Below are 7,500 nucleotides of genomic sequence, written 5' to 3'. Positions count from 1 at the left end.
TAACAAGTCCTAACCGAGTCCTAACCGTTACTTACAACTCCTAACAGAATCCTAACAGAATCCTAACAAGTCCTAACAGCGGGGCAAAAGAGCCAATCGTATGCTTCGAAACAGTTGCCGTTCCAAGGGGGCAAAAGAGCCAATCATATGCGTCGAAACAGTTTACCGCTCCTAGGGGGCGGGCGCCATCTCTCGAGCGCACAGTGTTCTGATAGGTGACTGACGGTGACGATACAGTTCATCCTCAGGTAACTTTATTTACCAGCGGCGAATATCTCTCGACACTAAAAGTAAGTAGAACTTACTAAAATTATGTAAATCGCCGAAGTGAAATCGTAAAAGTATGTGGTGTGTTTGTAAATAGTAACTTTTGTTAAAAATGCGTCAGCCAGCCAAATGTAATGTAATAGTTCTGCTGTGACAAAACGGATGTTTTTCGTGTTTGGACGGTCACAAAACCTTAAGGGATAACGCGTATCGCTATGTTAATTAGTTTCTTTACTGAACGTTTTTACGTGTCTTTCCTGTGTACATCAAACTAAACTAGAGCAGAGATGCTGTGTCTATCAAACTAAACTAGAGCAGAGATGCTCAATTTTGTCTACGTAAGTGTTTATGCCGCTGTTAACTTTGATAAGACGGTGACAAAACCTCAAAGGATAACGCTGATCGATATGTTAATTATTTCTTTACTGAATGTTTTTAAGTGTCTTTTGCGTGTCTGTCTTGTGTCCATGAAACTAAACTAAAACAGAGATGCTCAGTTTTGTGTAAACTTGTTTCAAGACGCGGTAACGGTTACGTGAAATGTCGCTGCTAATTTTGGTCTAAATTTAGCACATGTGACGTCATCAGACGCCAGCGCGCTCTTTGAAGAACCGCGCTAAACAAGATTCTAAATGCTTTGATCAAAGATTGTTAAGGCCGCCTTAACAATCTTTGCTTTGATATCGATATTACTACTGTATGATATACCTTCTGTATGTAGCATCCCTGATGATAGTTCCTCAAACTTGACTTATAAGGAAAATGGAGGGAGTTCATTGGTTCATAATTTTATCAGTAGCTGTGATGTTGTAGCTTAATTTCCTATCTGTCTATCTGTCAATCTGTCTGTGCATGTAGGCCTACATGTTGCCTAACAGCCTAATGACTGCCTCTTGTCCTATAGAGATGCCAAAGGAAGGAAAGCCAGATTCATTCTGGGCTGGCGTCATGATCCTGTTTGCCCAGGGGAAATATAAATTTTCCACTGGCCAGAGACCTGGAAGCAGACGTTGGAAGGCAGTGATAGAGAGGATAAAGAGTTGTCCCTTGACCCCTCTATTTGGTCTAACTGTCAGAAAAACAGACATTTTTGGGAAAAATATCCCCTGCAAATGTGGCTACCATGATGTAAGTAATGTCATTGAATCCTTAAACATATGATGTGAGATAAAGATGCTGACAAATGCTTCCTCTACAGCTGTTCCCCACGGCTGGTGCTTCGTTGTGCTTGATTCTCCAAATTACTTGTTTTGATGCAGAGTTTTGTGTGATTTAGAGGATAAGAGGATATAGAGAGTAAATACAAAATGTTGTTTTCCCCCAGTCAGGACAGCAGACAGGGACCGCAGCAGGTCCACATCAAACAGGGACCGCAGCAGGTCCACATCAAACAGGGACCGCAGCAGGTCCACATCAAACAGGGACCGCAGCAGGTCCACATCAAACAGGGACCGCAGCAGGTCCACATCAAACAGGGACCGCAGCAGGTCGGACCGCAGCAGGTCCACATCAAACAGGGACCGCAGCAGGTCCACATCAAACAGGGACCGCAGCAGGTCCACATCAAACAGGGACCGCAGCAGGTCCACATCAAACAGGGACCGCAGCAGGTCGGACCGCAGCAGGTCCACATCAAACAGGGACCGCAGCAGGTCCACATCAAACAGGGACCGCAGCAGGTCCACATCAAACAGGGACCGCAGCAGGTCGGACCGCAGCAGGTCCACAGCAGACAGGGACTGGCGGTACTTTTATGACATGCTCCCTCTGTGCTCAGGAAGTGCTCTCTGACCAGTTTACTCAGCACCTGTCAGACTTCCATGTCCAGGAGCAGTGTGAGCACTGCGGCACAAAGGCCAAGGGAGCTGTCGGGTTATCAGAGCACCTTGAGAAGTGTAATGTCTTAAATTCTCCCACAGACCTCCCAAACATTTCTCCTCCAACCCCTTCAACCCGTCCTTCCACTACCCTAGCCCAAGAGACACTGACACCATTCGTCTCTCCCCGAGATGCTCCAGCTCCAGTCTGCCTCACAGCCCAGGAGACGACACCAACCATCCGTCTCCAAGTTGCTCCTGCCCCTTCCACACGATTTGAGGTGGCACCAGCGACTCAGAGTGGCACACCACTTCTTTCTTCTCCTGCTCCTGCTCTTCCTCCAGCAGCACCAGGGCTCCCAGTCCCTCTGCACTTTCCAGAGGTAAGCCGGGCCAGGTTTTTGCCAAAGCCGTTCCTCCGGGTCATCAAGCCAGGTGATCAGGAGTGGATTGCCCACATCCTCTATGACGCGAGTGGGCAGCTGAGACAGGATGTCAGGCAGAATTGGCACCACCCCCCAAGCCCAATCAGATCTGTGGCACCTCCAAACCCACATTATTACTTTCGGCAGAGGATGTTCCTGTGGGCACCAATGCGCATGTGGGGCATCCCTCTGAAATGCACTCAATGCAACCGAAAGATGCACCACTCTGGCATTTACACCAAGGTCAGAGAGGTCATTGATGTGGACAGCAAATATTATTTAATAGGGGGAGATTACCCAAGGTGCAGCCAGTGCAAACTACCTGTCTGTCCTTGGAGTAGTGATATTTTAAAGCAACTGGACCCCTCTAACCGCAACAAATTCCCTGCTGTGTTGACTACACATTTGGCACTGGACAGAAAATGTGTGACACTTTTGCGTCCTAGAACAGCAGGGAATAGCTCCAGTTACCTGCAGCAGGCCTTTCAAGAGGCACACAGTGAGGAGTGGGCTAGGAGATCCATTGACTATTTCACAGATTGTGAAATTCACAAAAGATCCTGCCTGAAGCAGTCCCAGGCTGTTTATCCCCCGCCACCACCTTTCTCTCCCTTGCCCCTGGCCCAGTGGTTCGAGACAGTGCATGCCAACGATGTAGTCGGTCACCTTGATGAACTCAAAGGTGTCATCACTTCAACGTTTGGCAGAATTCTGAAACTCGATTCCACTAAGAAGGTAAATGTAAACCTATTTAAGCTTGAGCTAATTTGTTTTTTTATTGTTGGATAAGAAAACATGTGCTAATGATGTATATACTTTTGTTATAACATAGGTGACCAAAAAACTGGCTGGGGGGATTGAGGACACGGCAACATGGATGTCCAATGTGGGGAATGAGTATGGTCAGATCCTCAACTCTGTCCTCACAACCGGCGAGGGGGCTGGGCTGGATGACCTGTGCCAAGGGATCGTCCAGCGGTACAGGGATGCTGGTGAGCCACAGCCAGACGCCATCTATGTGGATAGAGACTGTTGCAGTGACAGAGGTAGGTTACCTGTAGTTTGTGTTGATGTTTTTTTGCCAAATTAAGGCAGTTGGTGACACTGACTACAAACTAAAAAAATGTATATTCATGATCTTGTGAATTTACACAGGAGTGAGCCCAGTTCTCCATTGGTTTCGGCCATGGACGTCCACTGTGCGGTTGGATGTGTTCCACTTTATGAGGCGATTCACCAACGGTCTCACCACGGAACACCATCCACTGTACGGCACGTTCTGCTCCAAATTGTCCACCTGCATTTTTGAGTGGGATGACCAGGACGTCCGTCGTCTGAAAGAGGCAAAGCGGTCAGAGCTGAGGCAAAAACATCAGGGCCACGAGCCAACAGATGCCCAGGTGTTGGCGAGCATCAGCTCTAAAGAGCTAGCCAAGCACTGCCGCAGGAAAACCCGGGGAGTGGAGGAGACCCGTGCCCTCATCAAAAGTCTTCTTGACTCGATGTGGCACCTTGTGGACGGCACTGGGCTGCACCTCATCAACCACGAGCGCATGTCTCGAGTGTGGGAGGTACAGCAAAAGCACCTTGCCTGCATCCAGGATCCACCAGGAGTGCAGCTTTACACTAACATAGGGTCAGGGCTGGAGAAAGGAGAGAAGACACTGGATGTGCTTAGATGCGGCAGAGGGTCCTCCTCTCTGGAAAGCTTCCATAAGCACCAGTGTGCTTTCATTCCAGGCATGTTAAAACCTCACACACATTTGGTATATTTCCCTATTGAATGTTGACATAATTATTGTTGTAATTTTCTGTAATCAGTGATCCTGTTTTTTGTTTCATCAGGGTGGAGATGCAATGCATTGCACACTCAGATGTACATGCTTGAGGGGGTGTCAAGGTGGAATTTGAACCGTTCAGCACAAGCACTTTGTATGACTGAGACATCCAGGACAAAGATTTATAACATCCGTTTGATGTCCAATGTCAATGCGCTCAGCAGCAAAGTGTTGGGAAAACCTCTTCTCCCAGAGTTTATCCCCCCTGGGAAACCTACCGGTAAGAAAAGTCTGCTGTTGATGATGATCAAACCTATATTGTGACATGGTAGGCAAGTAAACAATCAATCAATCAATCATTTTTCCCTTGGTAAATACTTATTGCAGGAGAGCGTATTGCGGTTGAGTATCTTCTGGCACAGTCCAACAGAGGAAATCTTCTGAGCCAGCAGAGTGGTATTGGTGACATCCTGCCTGAGGTCTTGGATGAAGACCTCGAGGATGAATGTCCTGATGTGACCGTACCACAGGCTCATGACCTCACATTGCAGGTAATATTATGTCAACAGTATATCAGACATCAAAAAAATATCGGAAAACTAATAAACATTTCATTTTTAATGTACAACAGACACAACAAACCATTAAAAGATTATTTATTCTTTATTATGTATTATTATTATTATTATTTATTCTTTATTCTATGTATTCTTTTATTAATCACCTCAGCAATATGTAAGCGGTGGCCCCAGGCCCGGGCCAGATCCCAGGTCCCCATTGGAGGAGAGTGATGTCTCTGCTGGGCCCGTCTACTCCCCATTGGGGGAGAGTGATGTCTCTGCTGGGCCCGTCTACTCCCCATTGGGGGAGAGTGATGTCTCTGCTGGGCCCGTCTACTCCCCATTGGGGGAGAGTGATGCCTCTGCTGGGCCCGTCTACTCCCCATTGGGGGAGAGTGATGCCTCTGCTGGGCCCGTCTACTCCCCATTGGGGGAGAGTGATGCCTCTGCGAGCGATGCCTCTACCAGGCCTGTCCTCACCCCATCTGAGGAGAGTGGGCTTGTCACTCCAGCTCCGGTAAAGTGGATAATGTCTCACCATTGGAAATGTGGGCTTCTTTATATTTGCTCTTGTACCAGATGTTTGAAATCGGTTTTATTGTTTCAATTATTGTAACAGGACACTAGGTGTGATGCCAGAGGGATTCCTGGATGGGAGGCAGTTGATGCCTTGGCAGGTTACCTGGTTGGGCTTAACCGGACAATAACAGCACTCTCCAATGCTGAAGTGGCAGAGATTTTGAGGTTATACTCACATCTAAGTATCTTCGACCAGACCGCCACCAGATATACCCTCAAGAGCAAAAAAACAGCTTTGCCAGGACCTTGGAGGGCTTCAAGAAAGCGCAGTGGCTCTGCTCCAGGCCAGCAGGCAGCTGAGAGGTATCTACATCTCATATAGCTGTATTCTTTAGCATTTGTATCAATATATTTAAGTCAATATGTGAACATGCATATATGATGAGCATTATGTGATCTGGTCATCTATTTGTAGATTGTTCATGGTCCATGGTCAGGCTGCGCACAGACCAGACCACAACAGAATTTCAGAGTGCGTTGCTCTCAAGCTGTACAAAGAGTACAAGGAAGCCAGAAACAGGCCAAAGGACAATAAAGGGAGGACATTTGCCATACCCCAGTCCATTGTCATGGCGTACTCCCACATCAAGCAGCTAGTTGAGGACTGCAAAGAGATCACAGACAGGAGTGACCTGGTACTTGTAAACATAAACAACACCACAGTGTGCTCCTGGTGAGTTCATATTTAATATCTTCATAAATTGATTGAATTGGATACTTGAACAAAATGTTTAACAATTAACACACTGAAAAATTTACTCTTGTGTGTTTTGTTTTCTGTCTTTGCAGGCTGCATGATCGCCAAAAGAGAACTGAACGGGATTCTTTACTGCAGGGCGTGCAGCTTCCACAGCAGATTGCCGTGGCTAAAAAATCCCTCCTGGAGGCTCGTGACCTACCATCACAGCCAGTTCAGCATGGACACACTCCTTTGGAGTTCCAGGAGCCTGAGAACCGTGAGGGTGATGCAATAATCCGCCGGCGCCATTCCAGAACACCTGTACCACTGTCCGCCAGTGCCATTCCACACACAGGTGGGGGAGACGCAGCTATTTCCAAGCACGATGCTGCTTCCTCACAAAACAGCTGTATGGAGGGCTGGTCCTCTACCTTCCAGCCATCCCCAACACACTACCAGAGCTGGACTTCCTTTCTTCAGGCACCCCTGGAACAAGCCCAGGAGTTCTCATCTGGCTATCAGCTGCCCCCAGCTCACACTCAAGGCTGGTCTTCTTACCAGGCACCCCTGGCACACTCTCATGTTTGGTCCTCCACCCACCCACCACTCTCAGCATCCACCCAGGGCTGGTCTGCCACCCACCCACAACCTTCAGCATCCACCCACGGACCACCACCCTCAGCATCCACCCAGGGCTGGTCTGCCACCCACCCACAACCTTCAGCATCCACCCACGGACCACCACCCTCAGCATCCACCCAGGGCTGGTCTGCCACCCACCCACAACCTTCAGCATCCACCCACGGACCACCACCCTCAGCATCCACCCAGGGCTGGTCCTTCAACCAGGGCTGGTCTGCAACCCACCCACCACCCTCAGCATCCTCCCAGGGCTGGCCTGCAACCCACCCACCACCCTCAGCATCCTCCCAGGGCTGGCCTGCAACCCACCCACCACCCTCAGCATCCTCCCAGGGCTGGCCTGCAACCCACCCACCACCCTCAGCATCCTCCCAGGGCTGGCCTGCCACCCAACCACCACCCTCAGCATCCACCCAGGGCTGGCCTGCCACCCACCTACCACCCTCAGCATCCTCCCAGGGCTGGCCTGCCACCCAACCACCACCCTCAGCATCCACCCAGGGCTGGCCTGCCACCCAACCACCACCCTCAGCATCCACCCAGGGCTGGCCTGCCACCCAACCACCACCCTCAGCATCCACCCAGGGCTGGTCATCCACCTCCTCCTGTCCTGACCAACCTAGGTTCCCTCACCAAGCCCTAGATCGATCCCTTTAATCGCCAGCGTGAATGGCGATTACACAAGGCAGCCCTTGAGAACCAGGAGCGAGTGAGGAAAGGTGAGCCCCCAAAGAAGAGAAAGGCAAAAGAGAG

The sequence above is a fragment of the Alosa pseudoharengus genome, unplaced genomic scaffold (genome assembly GCF_046254945.1).
Source record: "Alosa pseudoharengus isolate Yale_2024_CS ecotype anadromous, Long Island Sound unplaced genomic scaffold, YU_APseudo_1.1 YU_APseudo_1.1_scf_17, whole genome shotgun sequence".
NCBI classification, from domain to species: domain Eukaryota; kingdom Metazoa; phylum Chordata; class Actinopteri; order Clupeiformes; family Clupeidae; genus Alosa; species Alosa pseudoharengus.
This window is presented reverse-complemented; position numbering follows the sequence as displayed.